This window comes from Schistocerca nitens, chromosome 6 (genome assembly GCF_023898315.1).
Source record: "Schistocerca nitens isolate TAMUIC-IGC-003100 chromosome 6, iqSchNite1.1, whole genome shotgun sequence".
Taxonomy (NCBI): domain Eukaryota; kingdom Metazoa; phylum Arthropoda; class Insecta; order Orthoptera; family Acrididae; genus Schistocerca; species Schistocerca nitens.
In genome coordinates this window covers 265,790,699-265,807,594 of record NC_064619.1, presented here as the reverse complement: position 1 = coordinate 265,807,594, position 16,896 = coordinate 265,790,699, and positions in this window count along the sequence as shown.

Here is a 16,896-nt window from a genome sequence, read left to right as displayed (position 1 = left end):
AGAGAGTACGTATTCCGATGTATATGGGATATAAGCAAAAATAAGAGCAGCTACTGGCCATGGAAGTGAATCGCTAGAGTCAAAGTGCAGGAATCTCAAATTTACACCACTTCAGAAGTGAAGAAACCAGAAAAAGCATGGAAGTGGTAGGAAGCATAATGGAAGCTATTGAGAGGAATGAGAAGAAGTGGATGATTACGAATTGGCAAGGAAGGTGTGAGAATGGATCCTAGAGGGAAAAAGAAAACAAAGACGACCATCTAGAAGGTGGACAAAAGCTTTCATGGACGTTATGGATTCCAAGATTCTCCTGTCAAAATCAATAGATACCATAGCAAAATGTGACCATGAATCAGATATTCGCACTTGTTCCTATTACAAAATAATTTTCCTGGCCGAAGAGTTGTGCCGAGACCAATAATGGCAGCTCAGAATTGATACAAATTCAACACTGTTATGTTTGGATGCTGAAAGTATCTTTACTATGTCGCACAGCCTATTGTACGAGTACTCACGATCCCTGTCGAGAGACAGAGATAATTGTGTCTTCATTAGTGAAATATTTAAACTGTGTCCTGTTATCCTGTCACCTGATTCATTAAAAGACCAGGTTTTAAAAAACTGATGACCTAGTATTTCGAACCTACTTAACCTACACTACTACTACGACGACTACCTAAAAACCATAATTTATTTCTTTTTATTAATGTCCCTGCAGTCTTACTTTTCAAAGTCTTACTCACAGATTCTTTTGCTCTGTAGATACCTGCATCTGCCTGAAGCTCATCCGAATGAAACTACAGCAACAGATCAAACTAAGTTTTCCATATTTACCACAAAGCTTTCAAAAGAACTGTTATGACTGTTTCTTCTATTACCTGTTGCTTTCTCCCTCCTTAACCCCTTAAACCGTCTAGGTCGTTCCCAGCCTAAACCAATCACACCTGAAAGAAATTTTATTGTTCCTCTACGTTTCTATCTCTACTGCTGATTCTGTAAAACAGCTGAATAGCCTCAAATGTCCTCCCGCATCCCAGGCCATTAATCAGTACAATGGAAATAACTGCAGCTTGCATCATACCAAGTCAGGCTTTTCACTCATTGCAAACTACGATTTGGGAAGAATGAGAGATGTAAAATAACAGGAAATGTCTTGTACGCCAATACGCGATTGTAATAACTCAATCTACTTGTAAAAATTTTGTGAACCAGATTAATTAAAATCTGAACTAACTCGCATAGTGTGTAGTAAATAATAAACAGATAAGCTCCACTTAAAATTGCGAACGTAAAGTAAACAATTAAACATAAATACATTCGCCAAAATGTAAAAAAAGAAATGCGTCTACAAACTAGCTTTCCGTAGTTTTCGCGTTTTGTCGAATAACAGCAAATAAAAAGTGAAATTTTTAATAGGGAGATTAAAACATAGTTTTACACACGTTTTTACTGTAAAATCTTCATTTTTATTACTACCTCTGCGAAACTTCGCAAGTGACGCGTTTCACTCGGCGCAATGCTGCTAATTGGATGTACTTATGAAAAAGACGTGAGAGCATGTATGGTAAGAGAGAGATGCTAATCATTATTACGAAACTTCAATTGCAGATAGCATGGGTTTATCGTCAGACGCCCATGTCGCAAGCTGAGGGTTTCATCGTCCACTACGACGAGAAATGCATGAAACAATCGGAGCTCCTTCCACAAAATGAGAAACAAATAGCTTAGAATGTAAAAGAAACGTTTCACTTTTGTTTCTGCAGCGTTGTCACCTTAACGTTAGCCTCTACTAAATCCTACAGCCAAACTGAGAGAGACAATGTCCCACAAAAGAAGATATTTGTTTTTGTCCTAAGCAATACGAAAATCGCATCATTAAAATATTATCACATTTGTGTAGTTATGTATGACTAGTAAACTCATCAGAATTAGATAACAACATTGGTAAAGTAAAGTTAACCAACGGAAAGTAACTTTTATTATAGTTTGTAATTTCGTACCTCACACTCACACTTAGTCATTAGATAAAATTCGAATCCATACGATCTCCTCTCGCAGATGATCCTTCGACATACTAAAATACACTCCTGGAAATTGAAATAAGAACACCGTGAATTCATTGTCCCAGGAAGGGGAAACTTTATTGACACATTCCTGGGGTCAGATACATCACATGATCACACTGACAGAACCACAGGCACATAGACACAGGCAACAGAGCATGCACAATGTCGGCACTAGTACAGCGTATATCCACCTTTCGCAGCAATGCAGGCTGCTATTCTCCCATGGAGACGATCGTAGAGATGCTGGATGTAGTCCTGTGGAACGGCTTGCCATGCCATTTCCACCTGGCGCCTCAGTTGGACCAGCGTTCGTGCTGGACGCGCAGACCGCGTGAGACGACGCTTCATCCAGTCCCAAACATGCTCAATGGGGGACAGATCCGGAGATCTTGCTGGCCAGGGTAGTTAACTTACACCTTCTAGAGCACGTTGGGTGGCACGGGATACATGCGGACGTGCATTGTCCTGTTGGAACAGCAAGTTCCCTTGCCGGTCTAGGAATGGTAGAACGATGGGTTCGATGACGGTTTGGATGTACCGTGCACTATTCAGTGTCCCCTCGACGATCACCAGTGGTGTACGGCCAGTGTAGGAGATCGCTCCCCACACCATGATGCCGGGTGTTGGCCCTGTGTGCCTCGGTCGTATGCAGTCCTGATTGTGGCGCTCACCTGCACGGCGCCAAACACGCATACGACCATCATTGGCACCAAGGCAGAAGCGACTCTCATCGCTGAAGACGACACGTCTCCATTCGTCCCTCCATTCACGCCTGTCGCGACACCACTGGAGGCGGGCTACACGATGTTGGGGCGTGAGCGGAAGACGGCCTAACGGTGTGCGGGACCGTAGCCCAGCTTCATGGAGACGGTTGCGAATGGTCCTCGCCGATACCCCAGGAGCAACAGTGTCCCTAATTCGCTGGGAAGTGGCGGTGCGGTCCCCTACGGCACTGCGTAGGATCCTACGGTCTTGGCGTGCATCCGTGCGTCGCTGCGGTCCGGTCCCAGGTCGACGGGCACGTGCACCTTCCGCCGACCACTGGCGACAACATCGATGTACTGTGGAGACCTCACGCCCCACGTGTTGAGCAATTCGGCGGTACGTCCACCCGGCCTCCCGCATGCCCACTATACGCCCTCGCTCAAAGTCCGTCAACTGCACATACGGTTCACGTCCACGCTGTCGCGGCATGCTACCAGTGTTAAAGACTGCGATGGAGCTCCGTATGCCACGGCAAACTGGCTGACACTGACGGCGGCGGTGCACAAATGCTGCGCAGCTAGCGCCATTCGACGGCCAACGCCGCGGTTCCTGGTGTGTCCGCTGTGCCGTGCGTGTGATCATTGCTTGTACAGCCCTCTCGCCACTGCGAGTATGGTGGGTCTGACACACCGGTGTCAATGTGTTCTTTTTTCCATTTCCAGGAGTGTAGATGTAAACCTCCTTCGCCTGGCAGACTTTTCCTTAGCAACACTATCTATAGTTTATTACGTTTTCTTACTAACCTACTCGAGAGCAGTCTTGCTGTCAATCAAAGTACCTGACAGTCATTAATAGAAACTTACAGCTTCGTCTTAACTGAAATGGAAATTTAGGTAATGGAAATCGTGTCAGATGCTAAAATTGTTCTTTGTTACTCTTTACAAATGCCAACAACTATTCATACTATACAGCCATTTTCAGCTTTCTCCTTAGGAGTGGGGAACTAAAATGTGAATTATACGTATTTGATAGTGCCTAGCCATTCAAATGTAATGACATTGCTGTTAGTGAGCCCAGTATACAAGCATAGATACTGCAAGGTAATTTGATTACGTACTGCGTCGAGAGAAAACCTTTATTCAGGTAGTTTTGTGACATAAGTCGTGATTTATTTGCATGGGGTGAATCTACAAAGCCGAAAGTGAATAAATGTTGTCAAAATATTACACTCAGGGCTGCTCGGCAGCGGCACTGTGGTTGCAAGATGGGCTGGTAGTTGTTGTGTGCAGCAATGGTGAACAGTTAATGAACTAGAACTCTGAAGCCCCAGGGCCAAGAAGTATTACGACTCTATGAAATATGAGTTAACAAGTTCTGACATACATAACAGGGGGCTAAGCATTACACTGGAACGCTCAAGAGACACCAACTTTTGCTAGTTTGTAAAATATCACTTCCTTGCTGCACACGTGTGCTCGACCTGTTTGCCATTTTTGGCTGTCGGGAGGAGGAGGTTTTGGTTCGGGTTGAAAATGAAACGCTGTTCCCTACTCCTTATCAGGGATGGTGGTCGGTTCAGATTAGACTGATTCTTCGAGCAAATAATTTCCCCAGGACAGTCCACTGTTTTCCAGCATCCATTACCCAGAATGTTCTGTAAGTCCTGCCAGAGAGTAGCACCTTACACAAGCTGTATTTGTGGCAGCAGGAAATGACCAATGAAAATGCTGATGTCCTGCTCCTAACACAAAGTGGATTGCATGTGCGAACGTTAAATAATTTCTTCGAGTCGGCTGGCAGTACTCGTGCGGTGTCTTCGCGGTGTATTTCAGAAGCTGGGAGAGCGTGACCCTTCTTGAAGAAACGAGTTATTTCTTACAGGAAGGAAAGCTGGGAGTTTTCGAAAGTGCGTTCTCGTGGATGGGCGTGGATTTCGGATTCAACTTTACGGTGTTCTAGCCGGGCTCGAGCTGTAAGTGCAGATATGCAGACGACTCACATCAGATCACGGAGCCAGTAGCTAGTTTGACGGTGGTGTTTCACCCAGCGAAACGGACTACTCGAGGTTTAGAAGTCGCCAATAACCTATATTTGGTGAACTGTATTGCTGTTCTGTTGTGATGACTACCGGCGGGACTTTCTAGTAACGAGCTGAAGGCTGCCTATAGAATCGTCAGTAATGAATATATTCCGGTCCTGTCAGCGGATCTCGGAATCTTTCCTGACGTTGATTAGAGAGGTACAGGGCTTTGTATGCTCTTTGCTTGGAACGCACCTCTGTTACAGAGGCCATTTTGTAGGCTACGCCTAGAACCTCCACTATCGGAACTTCAAGAGACCGTAGGGTTTGTAGCGGGTAAATTCCACGAAGTCCCACAAGAAATTCTGCATTTTTTCAACCGCAGTTGGCCGCGAAACAACTGTGTTGGATTACTTATTGAACGCCATTCACAGTTTTCATCCTTTCAAATCTGATTTTGGGTTAGTTTGTATCACTTTCGATTTTTATGCAAATCTCATCTGAATTCTTACTTGAATCACATTCTCTTCAAACAGGTTTTTTTGTAATTACAATAAAAATGGGTTAATTTGTTTGTAATCTGGTAAAGAATCACTACATACTGCATTGGAGTTACAAACATATATGATCACTTAAAAATGCTAATAATTATTTCAGAAACACAGCACACGAATGATAGCCACGTGGGGTAGCCGCGCCGTCAGGGGCGCCTTGCCACGGTCCGCGCGGTTCCCCCCGTCGGAGGTTCGAGTCCTCCCTCGGGCAAACGTGCGTGTCTTGTCCTCAGCGTAAGTTAGTTTTATTAAGTAGTGTGTAAGCCTAGGGACCGCTGACCTCAGCAGTTTGGTCCCATAGGAACTTAAAACAAATTTCCAATTTTTTTTGCATGTATTATTCTAATTTCCCTTCGCTTCACTACATCAAGTCTCTTCCTTGATATTCTCCCTTCACTAGTGCTATTTCTTTAGCATAAAACAGCACTCAGCTACCATATCTGCATTGCACCTTCCATGGTATATCGTTACCATTTCCTTGATCATCTGATGGGAAAGTTCTCCTTGTTCTTCACTGACCTCGCCAATGTTCCCGGGCAGTAGGTGAATGTAGAAAACGAAGCTTCACACTCATGTTACGTCATAATTTCATGAAATTCTGCAACATTGTTTTAACCATGGTTTTACAGTTTCCATTTTCGTTCTTGCTCAAAAAGTTGACCACAGCGTGTTTAAGGGAAACCAAAGCCGTTTTTTTTCCCCGCTCGATTCAGGGTACTTTCTGACAAACTGACTGTCGTTATATTTCTGATATGCGGTCCCACAAAGATCTTTTTTTTAAATTCTCGTAAAATAGTTTATGAAATGTTATTACCATCCACAGGAAGTAGTCACCATCTTTTGGAAGTACTGGATTATAAGTAACGATAAAGATTTTTAATAAACATTCAACAAAAAGCCATACGGTCTTCTACTAATTCCTTTTTACTTTTCCTGTGCCAAGAGAACGATTCTCACGCTAGTAGATGTTTTGCTTTCAATCTTGGCCCACGTAATTCGGCGGCATCTTTTGTCAGATTTAGGTCACGAGTTAGATCATTTGGATCGCTTTCACTAAAGAAATCCGATGCAGAATCTTCTTTCAGCTTGTAATAATTACCATCATCGTATCCATTTTGGGAGTTGCTCTCCTGTGCAAATCATTAAAAATGGTATGTAGAATTGGAACAGAGAGAGACGCTATGCGTAACCGGTCGTAAGGCCGAAGATATGGTTAGGGTATTACATTTTACATCCCTACTTCTTGCGTTATGACCTTCAGCATTTACTAATTGAGAAAGGCATTGATTTCGTGTTCCCATTTTCCTACAGTGTTAGTTCCTCAACACATGTACAGTATACCTTGCGCAGTGGGCAGCTTCTGTCCTGTTAACCAAGCCATATACCAAAATACGCGTGGTATATATTTTTCACGAAACTATTAATATCCTGTCTTCGCTTAGCAATTGCGCAGCTACCACAACATAACAGAATACAGTTGAGTTATTCAAACACTTTAAGAACATATTTGTGACAAGCTGCAAAACTAAATAAGAACCTATTTATAAAAAGCTACAAACTTAATTTAATACTATAAATATAACTTTACAGCACTATAGCACGTTAACAATGAGCTAAAGTTTCGCGCCAAGGGGACAGATGAATGGGACCGGTTAAGTATTTTATCTTGTTAAAATAAATTTTCCTTATTTTCAATAAAATTTTCTTTTTATGGAACTTAGGTTTAAATGAAAATCTAAAGAATTTGATTCATGAAAAAACTGAATGTGACAGTATTACTGCCAGCTTCCCTCAGGCGAAAAGTGATAATTCATGCAAAAGTAACAGATATTACAATAATTTAAATAATAAAAAAATGCGTAGCCTAAGGTGTTTCGAGAATTCATTCTCATGTTAAAATGCATTTGTTTACATAAAAAATTTTTATGACGCCTGTATGTGTGATTTTCTGCCTCTCCGGCATTGTGGACAACTACAATGCGAATAAACGTAGTAGACATTTTTCACGAAACTATTAATGTCCTGTTTTTGCTTAGCAATTTTGCTTAGCTAGCACAACATAACAGCATACAAGTGAGTTATTCATTGTAGACCATAATGCAAGAGAGGCACAAAATCACACACACAAACGTCACAAAAAATTTTATTTAAACATATGCACTTGAAAATGAGAATATGTTCTCGAAACGAGTTGTTCTGACAATGAAAAAATAAGTAACATGGATTTTTTCGTTATTTAAATCGTGAATGCCACAGTTGCAGGCTTTCTGAAAACACTGATTATGATGAACGAAATTAAGGTACTGTGATGTAACTGTAACCCTATAGCTGGTGCATCTAATCATTTACCTTATGAATTACAGATGCCAACCTCAAGTGGGTTACTTGTATTTTTTAACTTCTTTCTGCTGCACTTAACTTCCCTAATTGTAAAAAACACATTTAATTAACATAAATTAGCTCAGCAAGCCAACTAACATAACAAATCCGCCACCATATAACAAAATTCACAAAGTCACCTAACCAAGTACAGTAACCTAACCAAGTACACCACAAACTTGTGTTCTGAAGGCAATGCACCTCTCTCATATCAGCGGTCTTTAGTTATACAGAGAAAACAGAAGAATATTATAAATGTTTCCTGCTGTAAATTATCCACACTTGGTTCCTTGCAAAAACGCATTAATTTTCATCTCAATTACTGGAAGATCTTGATTGACGATAAGGTACTCTCTCACCTTTTTTTCGCATACGAAAGATTATTAAAAATTTTATTATAACCTGACACATATTGAGCGAGACTCCAGAAAGTTAATGGCATGAGCATATGTTGATGAAGCCTGGTAGGGCGCTAAAAGCATAGGGTATTTTTATGATTCTTAGCTCGTAGAAACGGCTTGTAGGGAGTTGAAAGCAATTGGTGGCGAGCCCGTCCTTTAGAAAATGTTGCCAGACAGAACCACAGCCATACAGGGCAGACAGGGCAGCCCCTCATCGAGATAGGGCTCCAGCAGAACAATGCCACTATACCTGTCGCAGTGCCAACAGAAGCCTGGGCAGGGGCAATGGTCTAAAGTAACGTGTCTACCCAGTGGAGTTGTAAACCAGACATTGTGTGCGGAATCACAAGTAATAAAAATTCACATGTTTTTGTGTTCACTGATAGTGTTAGTAGGCCAGTTAACCACTTCCCTCAGCCACCTGGTTGCATAAGATAACTCAGGCATCTGAGAAACATTTAGAGACAGAATCTTTATTACACCTCACAGCTACAACTAACAAGCTCCAAGGCACAGGCGATTCAGATAAAGATCTTTGAGACTGTATCTGTTCACTTGTAACCAGCTCATCCCACTCTGCAAAAACTTAAAAAAGCCAGCAATTGGCGGTTTCTTTTCCTTTTTTTCGAGATTCAGGTTTCTTAACTCTTGCCCTGGTTCTACATGAGTTTGTGCTGTCATGTGAGAGGGAAGACTTAGCGCCTCAAGAGCCCTGTGATTGGTTCAAGACGAGGTGAAGGCGGTGTCGTTTGTGCACATTGTGGGAAAACAGATTCTTTTTCTGGAGAGGTGTGAAGCACTGGGGTCGAAGCTATGGCATGTGTGGTTGGTACTTGGGACCTGTCCTGAGACTGACTTCACTTGCACGTAATTTAGACTGGAGAGCCTGTGGCGAAGTTCGTACTGTGCCGACAGTGTGACTTCCAACACCTCACACTACTCGATTTCCAAGGGCACACTTATTCGTTTTTGGATTACCAATATTGACGTTTGGTATCCTTGTGCACTCTGTCGTGTAAGTGTTCCAAATTGGTCCTCGGTACGACCACCTAACGGGTGTGTCACACACTGAAATCTACCGTGATTTCAGGGCCCTGGTAGTGAGTAAATTGCGATCCATCTGCCTGATCGCCAGACTGTGAGATTTTTGCATTTCTTTCATGGCCAAGATCGATTCACAGGTGCCACATCCACACCTCACCTCATCCGCAGCACACACTCGCCAGCTGCAAGACACGTCGCCGCACGAAGTAAAAAGGGTAACGTACTGCTGCTCCAGTACTGTCAGTGCGTACAGACCTCAGTTGCCACTTGCTCTCAGGTGCAGCTATGTAGAGAAACGTCAGTAGATTTGATCAGTCAAAGTCTGCTCAGTGTCAGATCAATTTAGCTTCCGTTGTTCACATATAGAAGGCCATAGTACTTGACTCACTAATCAACTAGTTAAACTGTCTTTGGTAACCAGGATCAACCCAGTGGAGCATTAAATCGTCTGTTAGTTGTTTAGTGAATTCAATCTATGATTTGTTTAGTATATTTTATGTCCTGTTTGGTAAAATAAATGTTATTAGTACACTAAATTTTGCCAACATTCTCAATCAATAAAATAGTCCAAACAATTTGCCTTTCAATCTAGGCACGTATGCGGTAAGTAGTTTCAAATGGATGTAGGTTTCAGTAGTTATGAATAGATGTATAGCTTTGCACAGGATAGATTTCTACGCTGCATCAAACTGGTCTTCGGACGGGCTATAATTTAAGTACGGTACTGATTATCAATTATTCAAGCAAAATCGATCATCAAACCTAGCAAACGGACTCGTTAACACCAACCTAAACTGATCTCATTTAAATTCAGTTTTTTGTATATCAGACATGTTTATAACAATAGCATAACAATGCTTATTGTCTGCTGATTCCAAAGCTACCATTCAGTCCTTCTGAAGTTGTGTTTAAGGATTCTTCAAAGAACTCCATATTTTGCATGTTGAAACTAGTTAATTTCGTCACCCTATACTTTGGTACCATGGACTGAGAGTCTGTGAGAACAAGACTGTAATACCTTAATAGGTTTCGCGGAGGACTCAGTCATTTGGCTAATCCCAAAATTGTATAATGATTTAACCGTGCCAACTGTGGCAGAGTATTAAAATTCAAACAAACGACTGTTTTCAAAAGTAATGTTCATTCAGCTAAAGCTAGAGGACAAAAGATGATATTTTACACATACAGCTATAATTCAAATAATTCGACTGAACTGATGTTACTAAGATATTAATAACGATGTTATTCTCCGAAACGTAGCAAATATTACAGACACAGCTTTGGACTTAGGACAAAAAACCTTTAAAATGAACCATTTTATACATCATTTGGAAGTTATTTTAAACTTCATAAAAATGACATTTGCTTTATTTTGCTGAAATGTCAGAAATGCCTACGGAAAGCAGAGCTGACTCAAAAATTGTTGCCACGATATTAACATACATACAGTTTAATATACAAGTGAAAAACTTTTTGAGTAAAAACTAATATAAATTAAAATAGCGACGGCCTCTATTGCCGTCCAAAATGGCGGAAGTGTTGCCGGTTCAGGACGTTATGGACGAATTGACCTATCGATTTTGTCCCACAAATGTCCGATGGGATTCATGTTGGAGGTGGCAAAGTCACTCGCTAGAATTATCCAGAATGTTCTTCAAACCAGTCGCGAACAATTGTGGCCCGATGACATGACACCATTGCTCGGTAACAAGAAATACTTGAATGGCTGAAAGCGATCTCCATGTAGCCGAACATAACCACTTCCAGTCAACGATAGGTTCAGTTGGTCCAGAGGACCCAATCCAGTCCACATAAACATAGCCCATATCATTATAGAGGTCTCACCAGCTTGTACAGTGCCTTGTTGGCAACTTAGGTAGATGGCGCCACACTCGAACCCTACCATCACCTCTCACCAACTGAAATCGGGACTCAGGTGACCAAGCAACTGTTTTCCAATCGTCTAGGGTTCAGCCGATATGGCGCTGCAGGCAGTGTGCTGTAAGGAAAGGCACTCATGCTGGTGGTCCGCAGCAGTAGCGCATCAACACTAAATTTCGCTACCTTGTCCTAGCATATAAGTTCGTCAAATTTCTAGGGTTGTATCATGCAGTGTTTGGATCTGACAAATCTACGCAAACGCTGCTGCTCTCGGTCGTTAAGGGAAACCCGTCGGCCACGGCGTCGTCCTTGGTGATAGGTAATGCCTGAAATACGGTACTCTCGGCACAATCTTGACACTGAGCATCGCGGAATACTGAATTCCCTAAAGATTTTCGAAATAGAATGTCCCGTGCGTCTAGTTTCGTCTACCATTCTGCTTTCAAAGCCTGTTGATTGCAGTCGTGCGGCCAGAATCACGTCGGACACCTATCCCCTTGAACCACCTGAGCACAAATGATGGCTCCACCAACGCGCTGTCCTCATATACCTTGTGTACGTGATTCTACCGCCACCTCTATATAGAGCGTATCGCTATCCCATGGCTTGCTTAACGTCTGTTTCAAAGGGACTCCTTGTGCCGTTGTGTTGTATTTACGTTCTTATCGCTGATTATAGATTAGAATTAGTGTCTGGGATAGCCCACTGACGTAAGCTGTAATAGTGCCTGGTGCTCATGAGAAGTATTCCATTCTCCACCCTTGCGAAGCAAATAGTGATGCCGAAACTATGCTGTTGTCCCCAGGTGGATAGTCATGTTCCTACTGTGCTTCAGAGCTGGTATTACTCTATTTCGTTGTTCTTTGTGCGTTATAACGTTCTAAACACTACAATATAATTTCATTTTTGCATATTTGTAACACCATCCTTTGCCGGCCGAAGTGGCCGTGCGGTTAAAGGCGCTGCAGTCTGGGACCGCAGGACCGCTACGGTCGCAGGTTCAAATCCTGCCTCGGGCATGGATGTTTGTGATGTCCTTAGGTTAGTTAGGTTTAACTAGTTCTAAGTTCTAGGGGACTAATGACCTCAGCAGTTGAGTCCCATAGTGCTCAGAGCCATTTGAACCATTTTGAACACCATCCTTTCTCTTCTAGTATTCATTATTTGTTCCATTATGTTTTCTTTTCATTTCCTCTGACCAGTTTGTTCCTGTTTTAGTTTGCTTGTACTTTCCTCCTTAACATTTGTATTTCCATCACTTGTTTTCTTATACTGCTCGTGATGGTTGTTGTCTTTTCTCCTAAAGATTTTCCAATACTTGTTATCCGTTCTGTAAATGATAGCAAGGAACAGCATTCCTCTTTAAGTTTTTTTCATATGTGTTTCGTATTTTCTGATGAATTTCATTGTTACTTTTTAAATCATAAAATTCTGAAACTTTTAATGGGCATAATATTTTCCTTACAATTCTTCTTATAAGACTTCTACTTCTTTCAAGGTTATGACTCAATACTATGCATTCACCGGCATAGAGGAATATAGGTGGTCTCGTTTCTACACTAAAAGAAATTGGCACCCCTGCTAATATCGTGTAGGTCCCCCTTGAGCACGCAGAACTGCCGCAACACAATGTGGCATGCACTCGACTAATGCCTGAAGTAGTGTTGGAGGGAACTGACACCATGAATCCTGCAGGCCTGTCCATAAATCCGTAAGAGTCGAGGCGGTGGAGATCTCTTCTGAACAGCACGTTGCAAGGCATCAAAGATATGCTCAATAATGTTCATGCCTGGAGAGTTTGGTGGTTAAACTCTGCAGGAATTCTGGACTTGTAGGGTGTCACATTGTCCCGCTGCAATTGCCCAAGTCCGTTGGAAAGCAAAATGGACATGAATGGATGCAGGTGATCAGACAGGATGCTTACGTACGTGTCACCTGTCAGATTCGTATCTAGACGTATCAAGCATCACCTATCAATCCAACTGCACACGCCCCACACCATTGCAGAGCCTCCACCAGCTTGAACATTCCCCTGCAGACATGCAGGGTCGATGGATTCTTGAAGTTTTCTCCACACCCGTACACGTCCATCCGTTCGATATATTTGAAACGAAACTCATCCGACCACGCAACATGTTTCCAGTCATCAACTTTCTAATGTCGGTGTTGACGGGCCCAGGCGAGGCGTAAAGCTTTGTGTCGTGCAGTCATCAAGAGTACACGAGTGGGCCTTCGTCTTCGGAAGCCCATATCGATTATGTTTCATTGAATGGTACTCACACTGACATTTGTTGATGGCCCAACATGGAAATCTGCAGCTCTTTGCGGAAGGGTTGCATTCCTGTCACGTTGAACGATTCTCTTCAGACGTCGTTTGTAACGTACTACCAGGATCAGTTTCCGGCCGCAGCAATGTTTGATGTTTTACCGGATTCCTGATGCTGCGCAAGTACACTCGTGAAACTGTTGTACGGGAAAATCCCCACTTCATCGCTACCTAGGAGATGCTGTGCCCTATCGCTGCAGTAGGACGTGAAATTGAAGCGTCACCGCCGACCGCCCTGGTCTCGCGGTTCTAGGCGCGCAGTCCGGAACCGTACGACTGCTACGGTCGCAGGTTCGAATCCTGCCTCGGGCATGGATGTGTGTGATGTCCTTGGGTTGGTTAGGTTTAAGTAGTTCTAAGTTCTAGGGGACTGATGACCACAGCAGTTGAGTCCCATAGTGCTCAGAGCCATTTGAACCATTTTTTTTTGAAGCGTTACCCATCCGCCAGTGTCAGCCGAGTTTGCAGGTGAATATAAGTTTAATTTAGTGTTTTGTTTATGTATTTTGTAATATTTGTAATTGTTGTGAATTATCTAAAGTTTTGTATTTATTTTTATGTTTCATGTACGGAGAGGGCGGCGCAACGAACGGAGACAGCATCTTCACTGCCGGGACCAGAGAGAAAATTGCTGGCCACTATACGTTGCGGGTCGACAGCCAAAGAGCAACAGATGATACTGAAACCGAGTTGTTGCGTCGTGCTTCTAAAAACTGAAAAAATAAGAATTTGTAATGTTTCTGCAACAATGACGTCATAGAAAGTTTAATCATGTTGTAAATGTTCAGTCCTATCTTGTCAAGACTCAGGTTCACGTCTATATGTAGTATACATGAAGATAATAAAGTAGTGTATACTACAAAAGTTTAAATACGTGTTCCGAGAAATTATTTATGAAGAATTATATTAGGGAAGAAAGATGACTGATTTATTTGACATGATTATTAATTTTTGACAATATTCATCGCGAGTTTGAGTCAAGTTTATTCAATGTGGTTTAAATTTTTATTAAAACAGATAACTTGCATTAATATCATTTCTGAGAAGAAACAAACGACATTTAAATTGGAAAAAATTTGCGCAAACCAACTGGACTGGGTGACGTAATTCTGCGCATACGACTCAAATGATGATGTTTTACAGTTTCGTTCAAGAACCATTCAGAGACAATTTAAAAAGAATTTAAATAATTTTGAAGTGTGTTGTAACTGACGTAGGTGACGAAGTCTGCACATGGTCATATGTCAAAAGAAAATCATTTATACAGAACTTGCGTCGTTACAGTACACCGTGGCGACCTTATAAACAGGACTTGTGTGCAACTAAGACACACAGGTACGAAACAAAACATCAAGTTTCCTTCGGAAGTCAACGGGAGTTTTCGTGGAGCCTTCACCAGCCAGCGGCGACTTCGCGGGTGTGGGCATCTGACGGAGCGCAGCCGAGCAGTACGGTCACGCAGTTATTCCACGAGAAGGCGCATCTGTTGGGCAACAGCTGAACGCTGCAAACCCCGACAACCTTTTTCTCCCTAAACTAACAGGCCCAGTACGTCAGCTGGGGGGCGTTCCTCCGGCTGGTATTAGAGGTGTTGCTGAGGGCTTCGCCTGTCTACGGTGGGGCCGGGCGTGGTTGCAGCCAGTGACGTCTCCGGTGTTCGACTCAGCGTCCTACCGGTTGCGGAAGCGGGGTCGCAGCATCTCAGCGGCTGCATCGACGGCTGTTACTTCTGCAGCCCATAGCAGCACACTGATCACCGAGAACTACAAACTACAATATTAGTGTCCGGTGAGTCTGTTTTAAGTTGGAAGTGGAGTGTTGTACATAGGGAGTGTGCTTTTAATAGGATTGTTGATTACAAGTCTGCGTGTGTAACTAGTTGATATCTTACAATAATGTCGAGAAGTGAAATGTCAAACTAAGAGCAATCTGTGTCCGATAGGAGCATGAGATCCCTTTTTAGGGCGATCGCTAAATTAAAACAATCTAACGAAGAATCTACTGCTAGATTAAAAGAGGAATTAAAACAATTTAACGAAGAATCTACGGCTAGATTAAAAGAGGAACTTAAAGGGGAGCTAGCAAAATCTACAGACAGGTTACAGGAACATCTTAATGAAACCAGTCGATAATTAAGTGATAAAAATAGAGGCTTCTAAAGTTGAAATGCAGGAAAAACTAGTAGGACTTAGTAATAAGATTGCTGATAATTGTAAAAGGTTAGAAGAACATATCCAGGAATCGCGTTAGGAAAAAGCTCGTATGCGAAATGATATTACAGGCTTAACCAAGAGACTAGATAATGTCGATGTCTTAGTTGTAAATGAAATAGAGAAAAATAACGATAAGTTACGAGATGAATTTTCTATGCAAACAGAAACTGTTCGTAGAGAATTATTAGAATCTATTAAAGAGGTTTCTACCAAACCTGTAGAGATTTCTTCAATAGATAATGTAGAATTAGAGACATTAACTCATCGAGTAGAAAAAGATCATACTGAAATAGAAAACATGAAATTTTTAATTACCGAAATATGCAGTAACCTTGAGACTTCCAAAGATAGTAACATTGACGAAGGTACAGAGCGTTCACATCGTGAACACAGTGAAGAATCGATATTAGCTAACCGTGTATCCAATACAGAAATGCCAATACAGGAAATTACTAAACGGTTATCGGAATTAGATAATAATGAAAACATTTCAACTAGTAGAAGTGATAACGTAATCAGAGACAACAGTCGCATCGTGTTTGCTAGCTCGGAAGACAACAACACAAATAAAGAAATCACGACAAGCAAATCCGACGCAACTCCGTCTCTGCAATCTAAACAAAATCCAACTATGTCTCTCGCAGAATGTTGGGATGATATAACGACAAATTCAAATGTAGGAAGTCGATTTCCTGTATTCAAACCAGGAGGCGAACTTCACCCTATAATCTTTATAAAAGCTTTTGAAACTTCATTATCCCCTAAATGGAGTAATGAAAAACGGATTCAATTTGTAATAGGACATTTCGAAGTAGAAGCTGCGGAATGGGCAGTACTGCATAGAACTGAATTTAGGGACTGGGATGATTTTGTTAAGCAGTTTAAACAAAATTATTGGTCAAGAGGAAAACAACAACACTTAACTTTAGAGTAGTTAGACCCTCCTCCATATTCTAAACGGTGGGGATGTTATAGGAATTATTTCGAATGGCATTTAAACTGTGCTAAATTAATTGAAGAAACAACTATTGAAAGTCATCTAATACGAGTCCTAATTAGTAGGTTACCGTATTATGTAACGGAAAGAATGATAAAAAGGGCATGGTCACAACCTTGCGAATTATTAGGATAATTAGAACAGTTAGATATACTTAATAGAGAACGGGAAGACGAGAAATTTAGATTTGGTAGAAATGACAATCCTCGAAATAATAATACTTTAGAATCACGAAAATTTAACAACAATCATAGCCGGTTTTGTTATATAAAACGTCAACTAAAGATAAAGAGAGCCAACAAAATCGTGG